This window comes from Giraffa tippelskirchi, chromosome 2 (assembly GCF_054371585.1).
Source record: "Giraffa tippelskirchi isolate mGirTip1 chromosome 2, T2T-mGirTip1v1.2.pri, whole genome shotgun sequence".
NCBI classification, from domain to species: Eukaryota; Metazoa; Chordata; class Mammalia; order Artiodactyla; family Giraffidae; genus Giraffa; species Giraffa tippelskirchi.
The window spans coordinates 18,080,233-18,101,753 of NC_137276.1; the positions used below are offsets into that span (position 1 = coordinate 18,080,233).

The 21,521-nt window shown below is 46.7% G+C and overlaps 1 protein-coding gene across 43 annotated transcripts in view; it reads right to left on the reverse strand.

Annotated features, from left to right (window-relative positions):
- Window positions 1-21,521, reverse strand: part of TCF7L2 (transcription factor 7 like 2) — a 215,485-nt gene that overhangs the window by 169,789 nt on the left and 24,175 nt on the right. For 3 of the 43 annotated variants that reach the window (XR_014068423.1, XR_014068424.1, XM_081539568.1), the window contains exon 1: window positions 3,236-3,353. The exons of 39 other annotated variants lie outside the window; for them this stretch is intronic. The gene's annotated coding sequence lies outside the window, so the exon portion shown is untranslated. Of the gene's footprint in view, window positions 1-3,235; window positions 3,354-20,222; window positions 20,938-21,521 lie in introns of those variants that run through there. One more of the 43 variants, XM_081539561.1, reaches the window with a different exon arrangement.

The following is a 21,521-nucleotide window of genomic DNA, read 5'->3' on the forward strand; positions in this document are numbered from 1 at the left end:
TTGAACATGATCCATAGATTTCACAAGCCACAGCTTTATCTTCCTGAGAACAGGGGCTGAGGGGTAGAAGCTGCCAGCCCATTGAATTCTCACCCTCATCCAGGGTGGTGGTGTTGTTTAGTCACTCAGTCGTGTCCGACTCTGTGACCCCATGGACTGCAGCACGCCAGGCCTCTCTGTCCATCACCAACTCCCAGAGTTTGCTCAAACTCAAGTCCATTGAGTTGGTGATGCCATCCAACCACGTCATCCTCTGTCACTCCCTTCTCCTCCTGCCCTCAATCTATCCAGGGTGGCAGAAATTAGTGGGCCATTTTACAGATGGAGAAAATGTGAGGCCCAGAGAAAGCCAACCATCGATCTCCTAAGCAGCTGGACTTGGACCCCAAAGCATCTCCGTCTATACTGATAAATAGAAACAATGAGTGTTCAAAGGATTTTTAATTCTTTAGGACATTACTTTGGGGGAAAACAGACTATCTTAGTGATGCCTGGCTGAGACTCACATCTCTTCTGTTTAGCTTTAAACTCAACACTCAGGAAAACAACAGAAACACCCTTCTTACTAACAACAAGTATCTTCAAATGCGATACGGTTCACTGGGAAGCAGGGAGAGGGCAGCCATTCCCCTCCAAGCTTTCTTTGTGGCACAAACCAGAAATGTTAGAGGACCCTTCGGTGTTAACAAACCCACAGAAAAGTTTAGAGGAGTGCTCCCTTTGCGCCACAAGAAGAAAAAAAAAAAAAAAATGACTTAATCATTGAAAAGTAAGGTGATGGAGAAAAACAGTCCATGGCTCACTACCTCGTCCAGCCAGCCACTTCTCTGAGCACCAACCTACCAGCTAACAACACACAACTCACAGCTGGCTGGCTGGGGTTCTGCGTACCCTGCAGGCATTTTTCTCAGTTCCAAGTTTCTATTAACTCCCTACTGATGTGCCCTAAAAGAATTTTTAAGGGCTTGGAAACACATAAATAAAATAGTCTTTGTTGGACCAGCACAGCCAAATGAAAGTCTTTCACCTGTAGTCGTGATGATAAAAGTTTCAGGCTCTGCTTTCCTAGGAGCCTTCCGAAGGTCTGGGAAAGCTTGGAGTTCTCCAACCCTCCCTGGCTCCCCTGGCCTCCCCCAGCAGGCACATCCCCACCCCAGGGCAGGGTGACAGAGGCCCGCCCACTGGATGCAGGGGTTGCAGGAAGCATTCCTGACTCCAGGCCTGCCCTCTGGAGCCTTCCAAAAATACCCAGTTCATCATGTTTGTCAAAACCCAGTTTGCACACAGTTAAAAGAGAAGAGGAGGCTGTAGCTGGCTGGTGCGACTGGAGGGCTGGGGAGTGGAGGGTGGAGCACGAACAGGGAATTTGGAGGAGGAGAAACATGACCCAACCACATCAAATACCCCGAAACAGAAAAAGAAAAGTGTCTGTCCAACCGAAGGCAGTGAAGCAAATCTTCCGCCATGGCTCGCGTGGGCACACCCAGGGGACCACGTGGTGTGCTTGTGTACTCAGAGCCTTCTACCAGAGGCACGATCTCTGGCCCTCCCCTCCAGGCCCAAGAGATAGTTTGCCAGTGCTGGGACAACAACAGCACTGCCAAAAGCCATCCTAAGCAAACAGCGCTGCTTACACCGTCCAGGAAAGACATCATCCCAACACCATTTGTCAGATTAAACAGCTCTGATGTCTTGCTCTGAGTGATTCGTTAAACCTGAGCCATTGTCAGTGAACTGCAGCTCGTAGGCAGGTCACACAGCCTCTCTGGGCCTGAAGACTGCACACCTTTGAAGAGACTGGCCAGACCACGGCCAACTTTCTGACAATTATTCAGTTCAGTCAGTGCTCTGTCGTGTCTGACTCTGTGATCCCCATGGACCGTAAGCGGCCAGGCTCCTCCATCCATGGGATTCTCCAGGCAAGAATACTGGAGGGGGTTGCCATTCCCTTCTCCAGGGGATCTTTCCGACCTAGAGATCAATCCTGCGTCTCCTGCATTAGCAGGCGGGTTCTTTACCACTAGCGCCATCTGGGAAGCCCCTGTTATTCAACTGCATACTTCTATTTGCCAAGGGTCTCAAGCCCCAGTCCCAGTGGGTCTTAATTTGTCCTCTTCCCTCCAGAGCTTGGTTTCCTGGGTGATGAGTTAGAGAAGCACTAGTAATGTAAGCTCCTTCTCTCACAGCCTGCTGGCCCAAGATGGGGACCATCCCTTGACCCAGCGGACATGCCTGTGACCCATGTCAGATGGATTAAAGAAAGGGAGTGAGATTCATCTTAGCCCTGGGAGACTGCTCAAGCATCACCTAATCCCACAGTTCCCAGGGGGCACTGCTCAGGCCAACAAAGAGCTATCTGGATTCTCTTTTATGCAGGACTTCTCGGACCTCTAAATGAGCATCTGAATTCTCCAAGAGGTGACCGCTCATGCAGACTCCCTGAGAAGTACTCAGCCCCAGACCTTTTGGAGGAAACTCCTGGGGTCCCATGCTAGAGGACATTTATGAAGACAGCCCACTCCCCATTTCATCTTACAAAAGAGAAAACAGGTCCTAGGGAGGTACATCAAGGCATCCAAGATTCAGTCCAGCTCTCCTCATTCCAGCCTGCACAACCTTTTTGTTTCAACACAATACAAAGGTATTTATAGACAAGAGTGGTCAAAACAACAAGTTCTTTGGCATTTCCAAGGATCCACACGGTTCCTGAGCTCCATAGCCAACACCCATTGAAAGTGAAAGCGGTAGTCACTTTAGTCGTATCTGACTCTCTGCAACCCCATGGCAGGCCCCTGAGTTCATGGCATTTCCCAGGCAAAAATACTGGATTGGGTAGTCATTCCCTTCTCCAGGGGATCTTCCCGATCCAGGGATCAAACCCAGGTCTCCGGCATTCCAAGAAGATTCTTTACCATCTGAGCCACCAGGGAAGCCCAAAATTGAACAGTAGCACCAAGTTCTCTTCCTTTTATTTTTTTGGCCACACCACACACCCTGTGGGATCTTAGTTCCCTGACCAGGGATTGAACCCACACCCCCCAGCAATGAAAGCGTAAAATCCTAACCACTGTATTCACCAGAGAATTCCCAGCACTAAGTTCTACCAACAGGGAAGTCCTCGGACCAGGACAGTTTTCTAACACAGGCCTTACACCTATGGGACAAATAACTGAAACGTCAGGGTGTTCAGTTTTGTATCCAGACCAGGATAGACTGACCCAGCAACCCCACTGACCTGTATTCAAATCCCTCATAGAGGAACTCAAGTCTTGGGCAGCTTCCCCATCTCCTCCCTGAAAACAAACCAAGAGGGCATCTGCAGAACACAGATAGCTTCCCAGGAGGAAGGCACCAAGCTAAGCCAAGGGGCTGTTATGTAATAACAGGGCTCCTGACCCCGCCCCATGGAGACTCCCTCGGGTGTTGCCCTCAGGTCAGGGACCGACTGCCTATCCAGCCACACGGAACACAGACACGATGACCCAAGACCATTTCCATTAGCCGGTTACACAGGTCTGGATGGACAGAGTCGTCCTGCAGCAGAGAACCCCATCAGCTAGAAAGCCCCACGCAAACAGGGAAAGCATGGGGAGCCAGCATCACTTCCCAGGGCCCCGCATTCATCCCCAAGCTAGACGGGTGGAGCGGACACGGAAAGAACCTCTCACTCTACTGAACCTGCCTCTTCATTCGATGTTCATGCGGTGATGTCTAACAAACTTATGAGGCCATGCAAAGGCATTAACCAAATTCTTAAGAGCCTGTGGTCACAGCGTACGGTTCCCCGTCAGCAAATACAGAGCAGATATGAATATTAACGAAAGGAGATGCAGCAACTAAGTGCTCGGGCTTCTAAGCCCTTCCTTTCTGTGTGACTCTGAGCAAGTTACTTGCCTTTCCTGTGCCCGTGTTTGCTCAGTTGGAAAAGGCGTGTGCCTCACACAGTGATGGAACTGCAAAATGTCTATCAGGTGCTTAGCTCGGTAACCACTCAGTGACGGAGGGCTGTGTTAAGGTCTGATGAAGGGAGGAGGGTCTGTGTAATTTTCACCACTTAAAAATGGGTCTTCTCAGGACTTCCCTGGTGGTCCAGTAGCTAAGACTCTGTGCTCCCAATGCAGGGGGTTCGATTCCTGGTCAGGAAACTAGATCCCATATTGCAAAACTAAGACCTGGCACAGTCAAAGAAAAAAAGAAAAAAAAAAAATGGGTCTTCTCGCCCCCTGGGCTGGCAAACACTTTCTCCTATCAGCATTGCCCTCTGGCATCTCCCCTGCTCCATATAGCTTTACTCCCCCTTTTCCTTTCATGAATGCTACCCTCCAAGAAAATTTACCTTAAAAAAATAGGGGGGTTTGGTCTTCGTATATGAAAAACTAAGGAGTATTTTGTTTTAGTCCAACTTAATTTACAAATAAAAAAATATAAATCCAGAAGGCTGGTTTGTACAACCAGAAAGTGAATAAGCATGAACAGAACTTAGGCTATGGTGGCCTGGGCCAGGGCCATTCCCACGACCAGGGACTCCTCCCCTCCCCTCAGTCCCCACCCCTCTCTCACATCTTCTAGAATAAATCAAGAATATCCTCAGAATATCCCTCCCTGCTCCTTTTTCTTTTAATTGTCAAGGCAGCTGATTAACCGTCTCCTCCATAAACATAACACACTGGAAACCAGAAACACAGCAGAATAAAGTCCATGCGGAAGGAGGCCAGGTATGACTGATTAGCTTACAATGCTGGGTCGCTGATAAAACTGCTCAAAGAGGACAATGCTCGCCTCCAAGAGCACACATGAGCTAAGGGACTGGGACTCAGTCTAACACCCCAGCTCCACAGGAAAAGAAACCAACACAGAATCTCGTTGAGCTTGACCCCGGGTCTGAGAAGGCAATCCCAACAGGCAGGACAGAGTGGATGAGACCACGAGGCCCTCTGAAGGTGCAATTACTTGGTGGGCTGGTCCTCTCTGGTCCCTGGCCTCCTCCCTGGTGGGGGTAGGGGGTCAATCCTTTCCCGGAAGGCAGCAGCTCAACAAGGCCCTTCCCAGTGAGGCCCATGAGCCTCTTCCTCCTTTTCAGCCTCTGGGGGATGGCCATGTGGTTATCAACCAATGGCATCATCATCATCATCTCCCCAAGGATCTCACAATGAACCCCTCAGGCCTAGTGTGTACTTGGTTGTGTCTGACTCTTTGCAACTCCATGGACTGCAGCCTGCTAGGCTCCTCCGTCCATGGGGATTCTCCAGGCAAGAATACTGGAGTGCATAGCCATTCCCCTCTCCAGGGGATCTTCCCAACCCAGGGATCGAACCCAGGTCCCCCACATTGCAGGTGGATTCTTTACCAGCTGAGCCACCAGGGAAGCCATGGTGGGGTACCTCAGGCCTAGTACCTCTCAGCTTTCATCTGGTTGCCCTGCAGATGAACAAAACACCCCTCCCATCCTCCCTTCATGTTAAAGTTTCAAAACAAAACATCACAACTCAAACCAAGACAAACCATAATTTCTCCACTGCTTATATATAGGGGCTTCCCTGGTGTCTCAGACAGTGAAGAATCTGCCTGCAATGCAAATGACCTGAGTTTGATCCCTGTGTCAGGAAGATCTCCTGAAAAAAGGTATGGCAACCCACTCCAGTATTCTTGCCTGGAGAATTCCATGGACAGAGGAGCCCAGCAGGCTACAGTCCACAGGGTTGCAAAGAGTCAGATACAACTGAGCAAAACACTTTCACTTTTCATATATATATGTGTGTGTGTGTGTATATATATATATAATAATTTTTATTACTTTTTGGACACACTATGCGGCATGCAGGATCTTTGTTCCCCAACCAGGGATCAAACCTGTGCCCCTGTAGTGGAAGATCAGCGTCTTAACCACTCAACCACCAGGGAAGTTTCAGATGCTGACGGACCTGTGGTCTGTGTAAGCCAACCTACCCCGTTAGACTGAGGTCCCCTCCAAGTTCAGAAATGCTCTACCAGCTGCAGGCGATTCTCACAGACGTCTAGCTGCCAAGGCTGAGTCACTTACCCAGTAGTGCGCAGTAGGGAGGAAATTATTAATACCCAACTCACCAGGTAATGACTACAAAGCCCACAGCAAACAGACTTCAAGATCTCTTCAGAAACTTCATTGCTTTGTTATTTTTTGAGGAAAAGGATACCTGAGCAGGGGTCTCGCTAAACTCCTTAGAACCACTTGGATTTCAGCCCAGCTCTGCACCACCAGCTTCATCACCACCCACAATCACAGCAGAGCAGGAACCCCACCTCTTGAGTTTTATCTTTCCCCAAACTAAATTCTAACCTCTGAGGAACACAGGGTCTCAGAAGACAGAAGGCCCTTGCGAAGTACCCCAAACCTGCAGAAGTTTCCCCTCTAGAACCCTGGGCTCTAGCTATAGCTCCGCCACTGAGGAGCTATGATGTTCATCTCCCTCTCAGTTCCTGATCTGAAAACAAGGAGGTAAATGAAACTGTCTGTCTGGCCCCTTTCTGCTAGAAGGCCCTAACCTGGCACACTGGACACCCTGTATCAGCCTGCTGGCTTCCCACGTGCTAAGTGCTGGTGGCCAGAGAGCCCCATGCCCTGCAGAAGCCAGCTGAGGAAGGAAAGGTAGGCAACCGTGGCCTCTGGCCTTGCTGGATAAGGATCACTGGTGAGTACTCCAGCCCCCGCCAAGGGCCTCACTGAGGTTTGGGCTAACTGCTTCCTGTGGCTGTCACTCAACGCTCAGGAAGCCCGGGTCTTGGGTGATGGTTGACAATGAGGACAACCTTCTGGATCCTGGGGGGGAGCGGGGAGGGAAGAGGGGCCAGGCTCATACTCAGCTCTCTCCACTGAGTGGCCAGCGTCAGTATCCTAGGCACGTGGACCAGCACATTACCGCTTTTCTGGCTTTTAGGCAAAAACCAATTTCGCATCACCTTGGGTATCCCTGAAGGCAGAGTTTTTAACTGGTGCCCTAACAAATACCTTCAACAGGAAACACAAATCATTTTGGTTACCATCCTCCTCCTCCCCAAGTATCTTTTTTTTCAATGCACAGGATTCTTTTTATTTGTTAATTCCCTCCCTGGAGGCAACAGAGATCTAAGGGCTCTAGAGTGGGATCAGGGCCCTAATCTAGGCTGTACTTCCTACTGACCTGTTCCTCACCCTATAAACTGGGATGCTGTCCATGGCCACCAACCTTGAGGGACTGTGATAGGTATAACAAAGATAATAAAGTCCTTAACCACATGCAGGACACAAGTTTTTCAATAAACATTGACCGTTATTTATTGGGTTGGATTGTTCCATAATCGGAACAAATTTTTTGACCAGACTAATATTTATAAAGTATCAGAAAATGATATGGTATTTAAATAAATGTTATTTTTTAACCCCCTTAAACAACTGCCAACCCACTTCCAGTTTCCTAGTTCAACCTGATAATGCCTTTTATGTGGTACAAACTTTTTCTATTTATGTATGCCCCAGAAAAAGTGTACTACAAAAACTCCTGATTGTCATATTTTTATAATAAACAATAAAGTGGGCTTATCTGGTGTTTAAAAAAAAAGTTGACCATTATTATTTCTTCTTGAATATAATTTATTAAATAAAAGAAAAAGGGTCTTAGCTCCCAGAGGTAGCTCAAAGCTACATCCCCACAGTCACTGGATACTTCAGGTAAAGACTCAATAACTCAGTTACTCAGGATATTTCTGGAGCCCCCAGACAATGAGGACAAAGCAATGAACTGACGCTTCCTGTCCCCCTGGTGTGAACCTCCAGGTGGGGAAGGGACAACTCAGGTAAAGGAAGATGCCAGCCAGTGAGTGATCACTATACAGAGGGAAACCAAGGGGCAGTCCTAAGGGAGGCGAGGACCCCTGGGAGGAAGCTTCAGAGAGGCAAGTGCAGAGCGAGTGACATTTATACCAATTTCACCAAAACAGCCGGCAGCGGTAGGCTTAGGCGAAGATGACCTGATCCAGAGTAGCCCAGGTGAAAGGTCCTCCGAGAGCTGTCCCTCCCTCTGAGCTCCCAGCATGTGGTGACATGCCCAAGGCCACCACAGTAAAACCCAGCACTGCTGGCAGCTCTCCATTTCTCATCAGCCCCACCCCTGCAGGAGACGGGGTGGTCGCCTGGTGCCTGCCCCCCCTGCCCCAGACTGAGACAGAAAGACCACCTCGCAACAACCAAGTCCAGCCACTGTCAAGGAAGCAACGACTCTCTCAGCAGCCCTCTCTATGGGTAAGTATGTGCTTCAACTCAAAAATAATTACAGCCAAACTGTACAGAGGTTAAGAGATTCCCCTCCCCCATCCCAGCCACAGGTCACCTCTCACAAGTTCTTCCCAGTTCCCTGCCCAAGTCCCCCGTTCCCATTTACACCTGAGGGTGTTGGGATCTTCCTAGAGTCTTTCTACTCAGCACCAACAACTCCTTCTCTGCCTTTTCTTCTCACCCTTGGGAGAAAGGAGAAAAAGATGCAATACTGACTTGTGAAAACTCAGGTCGAAACTCCAGTAGCTAGAGATTCTGATTTAACTGATCTGGAGATGAAGCTTTTATTTTCTAGAAGCTTCCAGGTGACTGTATCATGCAGCTGGGGTCAAAACCCCCCTGGGTTACAGGAGGGTAACTGATGGTAACCATCCAAGTAAACCAATGCCTAGGGTGGGCGAGAGGCGGGGTTGGAGGGGGGCGTATTTAACGTGACCTGTTTTCTTTACAGGCAATCTTTATATTGTCTCTGGCAAAGAAAAGTCACGTAGTGCCCAACACAACAGGGCACATCACAGAATCCAAAGTCTGAGAAATTTGGCTCTTCCTAAAAGAGTTAAACGTAGAGCTACTAATAGCATAAAATTCAGCAATTCTACTCATAGGTATATACCTAGGAGAAAGGAAAACATACATCCATACAGAAACCAATGAATGGATAAAGAAAATGTGGTGTATATCCATACAATGGAATACTATTTGGCCCCAAAAAGGCATGAAAAACTGATATACGCTAAAAGATGGAGGAATCCTGAAAACAGGATGCTAAGCTATATATTTTATGATTCTGTTATATGTAATGTCAAGAATTGGGTAAATCCACAGGGGTCGTTGCTAGGGGAGGGGGAAATGAGGATTGACTGTTAATGGGTATGGGGTTCCTTTTTGGGTATGTGATAAAAACCTTCTGGGACAAGATAATGTAGATGGTTACACCACTCTGTAAATATACCCCAAATCATCAAATTGTACACTTTAAGTAAGAGAATCATATGGACTGTAAATATATATATATCTCAGGAGACCTACTGGCCCAATGCAGGGCGGGGACCAGGAGGCAGCCCACGGCAGAAAGCATCTTTACAAGCATGTTATTACTAAAGACACACTCCTAGGTCCTGCCTTCAGAGATTCTGATCAGTAAATGGGGTAGAAAGAGGACACACAAGAAATCTCAATTTTCAACAAGGTAAGAGTTCTCTGATCACAAAAGCCTGAAGCATAATGACCTAACATTTCATTCCAGAATCTCAGAGAAGGATCAATGCAGATTACTTCAGGAGAGGCCTGGGGAGCGGGGGAAGGGCAGAGCCTGGAGCCTTCCACAGGATGCTCTAACCACCTCCCATCCCATGTCCCACGAATCCCTCTCCTCTCGGGAGCTCCAAGCCCTCGGCGGAGACAATGCAAGCGTAGCACCCAGAAAGGTCTAGCTCAGGAGGCCTCGCTGGGCAGGCTGCACTTCTTTTTGATTCCAGAAATGTTAGCCCAGCGCCCAGGCAATTGGCAGTGAGCTGGAACTCAAACCCAGGAATCCCAACGCCCACTCATTCTCACCTCCAGTTCCCACAAAAGTCTCATTGTTGGGCTTGGGTGTCTCCCGGAGGGCATGCCTCCCTCCCAGGGCTGGGGAGAGGAGGCGAGGGTGGTGTGTGGAATGGAATCTATGCCACCGACGTGCATTGTCTGCTCGCCAGGTTGCCCAATCCCACCACCCGAGGGGACAGATGGGCAGCGCTCTCCTGGGCTTGGCATGGGGCATCCTAGAGGGAATCAGGGCCCGCCCCTCCCCAGGCCTCGCTGCCCGCATCCTGCCAGTGCAACAGGGCTTGGATGAACAACGGGGCTCTTGTTCAGACACGCATTCTAGCCAGTGAGGTTACCCTCTAGAAATACTTCTAAATACACACATAGGCCAGTCCATCCTGAGGTCTACACACTGCCCGGCTTTCGGCACGATGCTGGCCCCCCTGGCATTTCATCTCCTCAGTGGCCCCAGCAACCACCTCTGTCCTCCTTCCTGACCCAGGCGAGGTCTCCTGGGGAACCAGAGGCAGAAGCCACAGGCTCACTGGCCTGGGGTGGGTGATCACAGCAAGCCAGAGTTCTCCTCCCAAAGCCCCTGCTGCCTTCCCCAGGAAGATCTCTGCCCAAGGTGCCAGGTGGCCCAGGCTGGCAAAGAGGACCATCCCGGCTGAGGGGTCGCACCCTGAGCCCTCTGGGCAATGGGAGACACTCCCCCGTGGCTTTTCCTACCTGGAAGAGGGGTCCCTGCTTTCTGAACCCCTCAGGCGCCTGGGGCTACAGTCTCATCCTGGATGCAGGATGGGTACTGCACTAATAAGATCTCTGTCACACCCCCACTTCCCAGAGAGGGAAACTGAGGCCCCAGAGGTGCTGAGAAAAGCCACAGCTCTGGGCCCCTTTGCCCGGCCAGGAGAGATTCGGTACCTGAAGGTTCCTGAGGAAGGCCACAGGAATGCCCACCTTGATGGGGCTTCCAAGAAGGCGAGAGGCAGCTTTGAGCTATAAAAATAGAGGATTCAGACTGTGACCAAAAGACACAGAACGGTCTCACATTTAAATGCCTGCCTAACATCACTTCTCCCCAGAGGGCTTCAACCAAACATCCCTTTTGGTGCTTTAAATTTCCCACTGGATGAGTAAGGAAGCACTACTCCCATTTTAAAAGTGAGAAACACATTTGAAAATGTGAAAGAACTAGAAGCACCTGTCAAGTTAATTTTTAACATCCTTTCGGATCTGACATTGTGCACCTGCTCCCAAATTTAAGGAATTAAGAAGTATGGCTGGGGGAAGGGAAATAAATTTTACCAACCTGAAAATGCTCTGATATTTACTGGCTATAATTAAAAGTTATCCTTCAAGCAATGGGGAAAAATAAAAAATAAATCTGTCTAATTTCTGTTGCCCTGGGGATCTGCAGGACAGTCACTAATAAAACACTCCAGCCCCCATTGCTGTATGTCCGACTCTGTGGAGAAATAACTATCTGTGGGCCACGTGCAAGAGTCCTGAGAGGCAGGCAATTGTCTTTATATTATTAACAGTAATGGAAACACACTACTCAGAATAATCATTCCTACATCATGCCAACCTGTACTTTCATTTCACTGTACGAGCTGCTGGGCATCAAAGCCAACAAATTCGCAGAAATGCTTGGGGAAGGAAGGAGGGGGAAAGAGAAGAAAGCCCAGCCCCCTACCTACCACCATCCCCTCACCCCATCCATTAGAAAACATATTTCTAAATAAATCATGAGAAAGCCCGATCTACAAAATATTCCATAGCGCTAGGTGAGCTGAAACCCCCAAAACATCATTTTCAAAAAAAAAAAAGTGTTTAGACCTCAGTCTCACTTATTCATCTACCCCCACCTCAGTCCAAATTAGATGAAATGCTATCATGCTGCTGTTTTAAAAGTGTCCGAGAAGGTAGAAAAGGTTACCCACAGCAAGCAAGGACTGCCATCCTCACCATAGCAACGCGCCTATTTATAATATGGTCTACCTGCTTCAAAGGCTTGTACAAGACACTCAAGGCAAGTCTAGTGCTACATCCAAGCCGAAGATGAGCTGGAAACTCTCATGAGCATGTCAATGAAACACTTCCAATTACATTACATGCCACAATTATTAGCATTGACTATCAATTTTTTTTTTTCCTTTCCTCTCAAAGCAAAAGCAAAGGGGGACATGAATTAAGACAGATTCTAGGACACAGGAGAAACCCAGCGTGTGACTTTCCAAAGTGCTCTGGCTATGTTTTCTTAATGGTTAACCCCAGAAGCAGACACAGGAAAAGAGGGGTTTCACAGGAGACCCACACCTGAGGGTGCTCATCATCACCAGGGTCAGGCACACGCAGACTCGTAAGGTATCCACGGGCCCACAAGCAAGGCCTCAACCACGCACACCAAACAGAGAAATTCAGCCCAGCCTTAGATCTACACTGGACCTTGGAGGGGAAAAGAGGTTTTTGTTTTAGAGGCAGATATGGGCAACCCACATCCAATTACTCACTTGCAAAAGGATTCCAATTCACCCCCAAGGTCCACATTTCCAAAGAGGAACCCAACCATATTCCCAGCAGCAGCCTTCCGTTTCCATGTCAAAGTAGCAACTACACAGCCTCCAGCCAGGCCCTGATGCAAATGACAGTTTGGTCATTTACTAGCCATGTATTTGGGGGAAAGTCCCCTAACTTTCTTCAGTTTTCTCATCTGTAAAATGGGGATGATGCACAAAGTTGCCGTGAGCATTCAGTTTAAAATTATATGGCATGTTCTACAAACCAACACACAGCAAAAGGTCAACAAACAGCATCTATTCTCTTCTCTGTTTGCTGCTCATATTCAAGTTCTTCTTGCAGTGATGACTGCCGAGTGAACAAAGCCTCAGTTCCCATACACGAGAGAACACCTCAAACATGGGAGGTATTTATCCTACCCTTATCACACAGCCATCTCGTTTCATAGATAGAAAAACTGAGGCAGGACTCACATCTGTACCAGTGATAAGGCAAACGTTCAAACCTAGCGGGTCAGGGGGAAGTTAAGAAAAATAGAAGGGTGAGTGACTTACAGGAACCATGAGCAGAAGGCAGACAGAAAGAGACCCACACTGTTTTCATTCAGTCAAATGGAAGACAGACAAAAGCAAACCCCTGGACCAAAGTGAGTGGCACTGAAGACAGGGAGTCACAGTTCCAGACACTCTACTCCACTAAGCACTTTCTTCTCCTGAAAGACTGTGCAGCCCTACAAAGCAGGGGCTACGTCATTGCATCCAGGCAGCCCTAGAGTAATGGACACACTGCAGACCCCAAATAAAGAGTCTGCTTCTGCTGAATGCATTCAGGGCTGCAGGCATGGGGGGAGCTTCAGCTTCATGTTATTTCCCCTGAAGTGTTTCTTTACCAAAATAAAGGCAAAGCCACAATGTTATTTCATTCTGTTATCACAATAATCCTTGGAAGAATAGTTTTTACTATGCCTATTTTACAGGCAGGGAAACTGAGGTTTAGGAAAGTACCAGCTGAAGATCATACAAAGCCTCTAAACAGCAAAGCTAGAATTCAGAGGTGGGGCTGTCTGACTCTAGAGTCAAGCGCTTAACCACTTCGTTATTCTTGATCATCCTCTTGATGTATCGTGTAGAAGAGTTGTTAGTCACAAGCAAATGACAGTACGTGTTTTCAAAATGGAAACACAAAAGAAATGGGCAACTCGGGTTATAGCTCCCGAGGCTCACAAAACCCTAGATCAACCACAGCTGAGCACGCTTCACCTCGGCCTTACATACCCACTGCAGACATCTTGGAAAAAGAATTCAAAGCATACCTTCAACCACCCATCTCTGCAAGAGAAAGCCCAAAAGCAACACCAGTGACATCAAATGGACTGGATTTGTTCAGGCTAAGAGTCCCTTGGACAGCAAAGAGATCAAACCAGTCAATCCTAAAGGAAATCAACCCTGAACATTCATTGGAAGGAATGATGCTGAAGCCCAAGCTCCATAACTTTGGCCACCTGATCTGAAGAGCCGACTCATTGGAAAAGACCCTGATGCTGGGAAAGATTGAGGGCAGGAGGAGAAGGGAACGACAGAGGATGAGATGGTTGGATGGCATCACCGACTCAATGGACATGAGTTTAAGTAAGCTCTGGGAGTTGGTGATGGACAGGGAAGACTGGCATGCTGCAGTCCATGGGGTCGCAAAGAGTTGGACACAACTGAACGACGGAACAACAACAAAGGAATTCAATTATTCCAAACCAGGAATCAAGCATCACCAAAGAAAAGGGAGCAGGAGGTCATGGCAGCACCCACCTGGGTGGAGTTCTTGAACTTGACACCTTCTCAAAATCTTCATGGTGGGGGAGTGGAGGGCACGTGGAAAAGGGAGGGACATGGAAAAGGCCCTATCGACACATCCTCTGAACCACAGCCTCAGTACTTCTCCACCAGAGAGAAACATAAGTGCAACAACAGTGACTTCTAAGTGTGCAGGCCGATTATAGCTTTACTTTCAAAAGAGCTTTGATTGATCTTTTTTGATAGACCTGAAATAAATTAAACTAGATTGACTCACTTGAGAATGGACTCTAATCCCTTAGTCAGATCCCGGAGAACTCAAACCAAACCAGCTGTTAATTTAGGCTTTATAAGATAAAGCATGAGAAATCCAAGCTGATGTACCCCAGAGCAAAGCTTACATCATCTCTGTAAGCAATCAACTCACTGCTTCTTTTAGGAACTAATCAGTTCTTGGGTAAGTGGGTGCCAAGCCTGCACTCTCACAGCGAAACTGGCTCAGAGAAAGGAAGAAAGGTGAGAGAAGAAATATCCTGAGAAACACTGGGCTGACTCACTCTTCCACGAGTTCAGAACCAGCCCAAGACATTTCCCTTTGGCTTTCTCCTAGTCATCCATCTCTGACTTCAGAAACTGCAACAGCTTGACCAGAGGAGCCTCTGCGCCAAGTGAGAGGAAGCCACTGACACTCTTAATATTTCTTTAAAAAAGGGAGGGGGTGCAGAATTACCCAGAAAATAGTCCCTACTACTTTTTTATCCCCTCATCTTTGAAGATCATACTGTCCCCTTTATCTTGGCTTCTGGGTGCCTTTGATTTGAATATAGGAAACCCAAGGCTTTCAAGTGGCGGCTGCCCATGGCATTAATAGAGTTAACAAGCACATAAATACATACACATACACACACACACACACAACTGCAGGCTTCTTCCCAAGCTACGCTCTACTCACTGACAGGCAGCCCTCCCAACTTTCACTAGCACTTTTTTTGGAAAGGGGTTCATGCTTGCATCCCAAGTGAAGATGGAATTCATCTCGACGGGACCCCAACCACAGCATCACCCCAGAAGACTTCAAAACAGTCCCTTTCCTTCTGGAAAAAAAAAAAAAAAAGCAAGGCTAGCCAGCCTCTTGCTCCTAAACAATGATGTTTCATAGAACATTCTGTTTACCGAACATAAGGGGATCAAGAATTGAAATCCAATTTAAGGAATTATGGTGCCTTCGGACTGTTTTTCTTCAACGATGAAAAAAGACAGGCATGTTGTTTCTGGAATTAAGCCAGAAGAAACTGATCCTTGTAGTAATACAAGAAAAAAAAGAAAGAAATCAATGTATATGTTTATGTATGTGGTTGGGGGGAGGGGAACAACTAAAATGCAAGTTAAAACCTGAGCAACAAAATGAATTTGTCTCCTGCTATAGAAGGATCCTGAAGCCGATTTCAAAGTCCTCTTTTTAATACCTACTTGACAAGGAGAATACAGTTCATCTCTTGATACTTCTGAGAAGCAGAAACAATGTAACCAGAAAAGATGGCATGAAAATCAACCAAGATGTCTGTCCACTCACCTTCATTAGTAGCAAAATGAACTGGTACCTCAGCAAGAGTTAGAACCTGGTAGGTAGACAGACATCATCCCCTGTAAGTAAAAGTAACCACTGCAGATCCATACTCAGCACTGGCCATTGTATGCCTGTTTTCCTATTTAATCTCCTGAGATCCCTTTTGTTCCTATTTTATAGATAAAAGTGCTGTGGTTAGGGAGGTTCCAGAACTGGCCAAGACCCTACATGCACTAAAGGGGTGTGACTTGAGATCCCAGCTGTGGCTAACTTGAGTGCCAGAGCCCTCATCCATCATCCTAGAATGCCTTCTTCTTACAGCGATAATTGTTGAACTCCTGTTAAAAAGGCACTTTCACAGCTTCCCACCACTGTGCATATCCTATGGAGGCATTACACAGATGAGCAAACTGAGACCCAGAGAAGAAAGCTCTGCACCACCAGGTAACGCAGTGTCTTTAAATCTTGCTGTGTTCTGAGCTCCTGGACCCCTCACTCTAATTATGAAGCTGCATCCTCTGCCTTAATTAATTCTTCCCTACTGCCATGCCCAAAGACAAAGTCCTCCCTAGAGGAAAATGCCTTGCTTCACCAAGTGCTGCCTGGGGAAAGAGTTTTGCAATTGGTGTTAATTTGGGGGGGGGGCACAGAAAGGAGGCAAAACTATTAGATGAAGTAAATTAAGACATTTCTGAGAGGTATGGAATAAACCATGACTTAGGGGCACTGACCAATTAAAAAGGTCCAGCATTGCTCTGGATAAACACTACAGCATCAGCCAGGATGCTACCAACGACAAAGGAAGGAGGCAGGAGAAAATGCAAGCACCTCTGCGGCCCAAGGCCACCGACCAGCTACAAAGGTCTGGCCAACACCAACAAAAATTCCATACCTTTCTAATGAACAAATCTGCTCAATACAAGTCTTTTCTTTTTTTCAAGGGAGGTGGGAGGGCCGGAGAGTGTAAACACACTCATCCATTGTTTTACACCTCCCAAAGCCAAATAAAGTCCACTGACTGTTTTCTGATTTCTCATATTTCACTGTCTCTTTTCATTTTGGCCTCTGAAAAAGCTCAAGAGAGAGAGCCATGAGAACAGACCAGTCTCCCAGCCCTGTGTGTCAATTTGACCTTCTGCAAACCAGGGAGGTTTGAACTGGACCTTCCGGAACCAGGAGGTGTTAGAAACAATGGCTGCTGTCAAGTCAGTCAGGAGAACCAATGTCATTTCTTAACCTCCATTGAGAATAAATCATTCTGGACGAGCTCCTGACTGTATCACTTTTGTCCAAGTAGAAGTGTGAACAGACCTGAGTTCCTCATCCACTAGCAGATTCCGTGCCCAGGAGAACCTCCCAGGAAAGTTCCAGCCAGGGGACCTGTGTTGTGGGCAGGGACTCAACTGCAGGGATCCTACCCGCCTCCCTCATGGGTGCTGGCACCCAGAGCCCCGGAGCAGCTGGCTTCCAATCACAGGCTCTTTAGGCCTCTTGCCCTCAGTAACCCACAGGGCCGCTCTTCTTTGAGGCAAAGTGCAGGAGGAAGGGGCTGTTACACGCTTATTACAAATCCAGACAAACAATAGCCTGACCACAGTGGCCTTAGGAAGCTCCCTTATAAAGAAAGAAGTGTTACTGGGTTTGCAAGCCAGGAGCCAGCCCCTCTGCCTTTCAAGGCCCCAAAAGGATGCCTTTTAAAATCTATTTTCTTTAATGAAGTTCGAAGCAATAGAAATTTGCCCAAAGGAGAGCAGCCCCTATGACTAAAAGGTGACAAATTCTTGTCTTGCTGTCACTAATTTCATGCCCATCAGAAGCTGAATAATTCGAAGTCCAGTCTCTCGATTGGTTTTTTGTCTGCCCTCCCCAGGGAGATAAATTATGTCACAACACAGACTCTTCCACCCTAGGGCTCTTCAAAAGGTATTCTGGCTTCCTGACTCGACCCACTCTCTTACAGGAGAAGTCACTCAGAGCCAGATTCTTTTGTCAGCAAGGGGGGAGGAAAGAGCAGAAAAAGGTGTGTGACACAATACATCACCAACTTGTCACCTTGGCAAGAGTGTTAACAACAGTGTGGTCAGGGTGACCCACTGTCCCCGTTTGCCTGGGGCCGATGGGTTTCCCGGGACACCCAACTGTTAACAGTAATGACACCACGTAACCTTTCTCATGGACCAAGCACTGGACTAAATCTCCTCACAGCATCTCACAAAAACCCACAGCCCTCTTATGAAACCCATTTTCCACAGATGCAAAAACTGAGGCACAGAGCCACAAAGCCATCTGCCCCATTTAAAAGTTTTCGGTTTTATGTAAAAATAACAAAATCAAGAAACAGAAAGGGGTGGAAATCAAATGCTGGGATAAAGGAAAGTTCATACGTGATGGGAAAGTCTGACCTGGAAACTCGTTAATGAGGAAAAAATATTTCCTGCCAAATGAGACGAGAGGAGAGAGCAAGGGAACCGGGGGCAATTCAGAGAACAGGAAGATCAATCACAAGTTGGTCTAGATGCTTCCAAAATAGTCCTTAGAGGCATTACATAAGTAACACAGAAAAGAGAGAGGTGAAGCCCCAGGTGGGGAGCCTGTGACCAGAACAGGAACAATGGCACTGTAGCCACTTGCCAGGGCACCGGGGCTCCAGGCGAGATCTTCAATCTCAATATTCCTGGAGAAGGCCATCTCCTGTCCTCAGACTCCCGCAACTCAGAAGCCCAGGTACCTCTGGTTCCCAAGCAGCCAAGCTGACAAGCCGTGATGGCAACTGGAAACCACAAACCATGAAGGGAACCAGAAGTCGGTCGAAAGATAAAAATCCACTCTCACGGAAAGAGCAACGATAACAGAACCACGGAGGTCGAAATCAAAACCATATCTGCTTTGCATGGGGCATGTGGTTTTGTGTGTGTACTTTCTACATGTCAGCTCGTCCGTTCCCGGCACGTGCAAGTCACTGTCGGGCTCCTTTAACCACTATGCAAAACCAGGGACCCGGAGAGAAGCATTTGGGCCAAAAGTTCCCATAAGAGTAGAGGAAGAAAACACTAGATAACTCTCATTATTATTATTATTATTATTATTATTTTTAAAAAGGAACCTCCCTGGTGGTCCAGTGGTTAGGACTCCATGCTCCCAATGCAGGGGTCCTAGGTTCGATCCCTGGTCCGGGAACTAGATCCCACATGCTGCAACTAAGACCCGGCGCAGCCAAATCGTAAATAAATAAATAAATAAATAAACAATTTTTTCAAACACAGCTGTGGAGGTAGGACACCCAACCCAGCCTACAGTGAGCATTTTGGTGCTTTTCCTATACTCTCCTGAAATGACAAAATCATAGCAGGAGTAGCGTGCTTCTGGGAAAATGATAAGTATTCTCAGATTTATCTTTTGACGAAGAAAAACCGGCAAATGTAACCCAACTGAAAAGCCACCAGAGTGAAGCACAGCATTTTTGGGGGGGGGGTTGCCTTTTGGGGGGGGGCAGGGGACCCCCTCCAAGGAAAAAGGGTCTACCATGTGACCGAAGCCTTCTCCTCTAGAAATCAGACCCTGAGTGCCAATCCTTCAGACACAAATGGCTTCACATGTCAGGTTTTCTGTGGGGAGACATTTGTCATCTGCTTTCACTCACCACTGTGAAAATGTGACAAGTTTTTTAAGACAACACAAAACAAGATCGGGTGCACAAACCAGATTGGTGATTTGCTAAACACATCCTTTTGAGCATGGGGGCATTCTAGAACATTCCTTTAAGTTCTCTTTCACCAAAAAAAAAAAAAAAAGCCTTCCTACGATGGGTCAGTGAGGGTTTGCTTTTTTTTTTTTTAATTAACAGGAAAATTCTTGGCTTCTGCAGCAATGATTAAGAAATAAATGCTGCTGGATTCCAAAATAAAAACTAAGTGACTGGAGACCAAGAGGAGAGAAGAAGGGAGGTTTGCTTTCGATTTGAAGGATAAGAACCAAACGAAGAACTCTCTAAATCCTGAAACATCTCCTGAATTGTCTTATAGATTGCATATATCAATTAATCTCTTATTGAGAACTTGATACCATAAGTTAATTTTTTAATTCTACAGAAAATAATTTTAAGCTAAAGAGTTGATATCTCACTATTTCATTTTTGTACCATATTTTAAGAATTCCTAGGTCTTTTACTATATAGTTATATCTTAGGATCTAATCAAAATGGGAAAAATGCCCCTTTGCACACATGACTGCCAAATTTCAGCTCCATTCTGTTCAGAAAGGGACAAGTTAATCAAGAAAACAACCCTTCAGGATCCTGAAAAGACTTACCTCCAACACAAACAGGCCATTCTACCCACTCAGTACTTACTCCTAACATGAACAGGCCATTCTACCCACCCAGGTAGATGCTTTCTTTTCTTTAAGAGTCTATTTTCCAAAAACCCCCTGATTCATTGCCTGCCCAGTGTACATTGTCTATATCCCACCCTCAGGAGTATAAATCTTAAAAGTGCTTTCGAGCCAAAGCAGACAGAGCTCCCATAAAACTCACGGAATGCAAAGGATGCTCCTTCTTTCAGTGCAAAGAAACTTCGTTCCGATTCAGAAGCCCATCTTGATGTTTCTCCCAAATTCATTTAGCTGCATTACTTATTCTGAAATGATTGGGAGGTTTACCCACAGGTAGGTCAACCTGACGGCTTCACTGTGCTGGTGGGTTTTGGTGGAGATGACAGTTTAAATTATCTCAAAGTGTTCTGCCTAAATTCTACAGCTAAACTAGAATATTCAGAATATTCAGATTCAGTATTGAGCCATACTGGTAAAGTCTTAATTTTTTATCATCATCCTGAGATTGGTTCTTCAATGGAGTTGAAGAAAGGAAGCAAAATCCCAATAAATTTCCCTCTGGGAAAAAAAGATTGCCTGGAATGGACACTCAATGTATATACCACAACCACATACAATGAACTGTACCCCAATTACAGAAAAAAAAGAAACTCCTAGGGCTTTAACCTTCATTTACACCAGCACTCCCAATGGTTAGATTTATGGGCTGGGAGCAGGAGTGCACAACCATGAATTTCTTGGCGGTTCACTGCCAAGCTCCTTACACACTCCAGTCTTTCAAATGCTCCTTTCAACAAGCCAAGAGTCCAAGTCCAGTCTACTCCACAAAAGAAAAGAAAGAAGAAAACCCAAAACCAAAAGAGAAAAACCAAACAATAACAGACTCAATGGGAGGCTTTACCAACTCCTCCCAAAACAAAAGGAAGCTAACTAGAGTCTTCTAAGAACACCCTGGACCAAACCAACAGGGGCTGGAGGGTGGGGGCAGGGAGTAACACCAGAAGTCTTTAGTTATAAATCATAAAATTTCTAGGAATGCAAACTACTGGGTAAACCCAGAATACAAAGTCCTTATAGATCCTAATGAGCCTGAGTTGTGGGAACACCAGTCTTTAGCTCTGAAATCTACTTTTTTAAAGACCAGTGTTCAGTGAATACCTCACCAGTAGATACTGAGCACCCACGACACACAAAGCTGGGTTACTACTCAATAGCTATTTTAAAATAATAGAAAAGTTTAAATAGACAAGCCCTTCCAAGCTCTCTTCCAGATACGAACCCTATATGCATTTCAGAATAATCATGCCCTCTTAACTGCTTTCCAGTAGAGAATCTAATGCCCCAAGATTATCAATTTAAACTTAGCTGTCCTTTTTCCTCTCTTTCTCTCTCACTCTCCTTTTTCTCTCTTAAATCATCATCTGGGAACTAGAAAGAGCATTTTCTAGGCTTCCTACCACAAGGCTTGGAAAAACCCACAAGGATATCGGGGAGCTGGAAA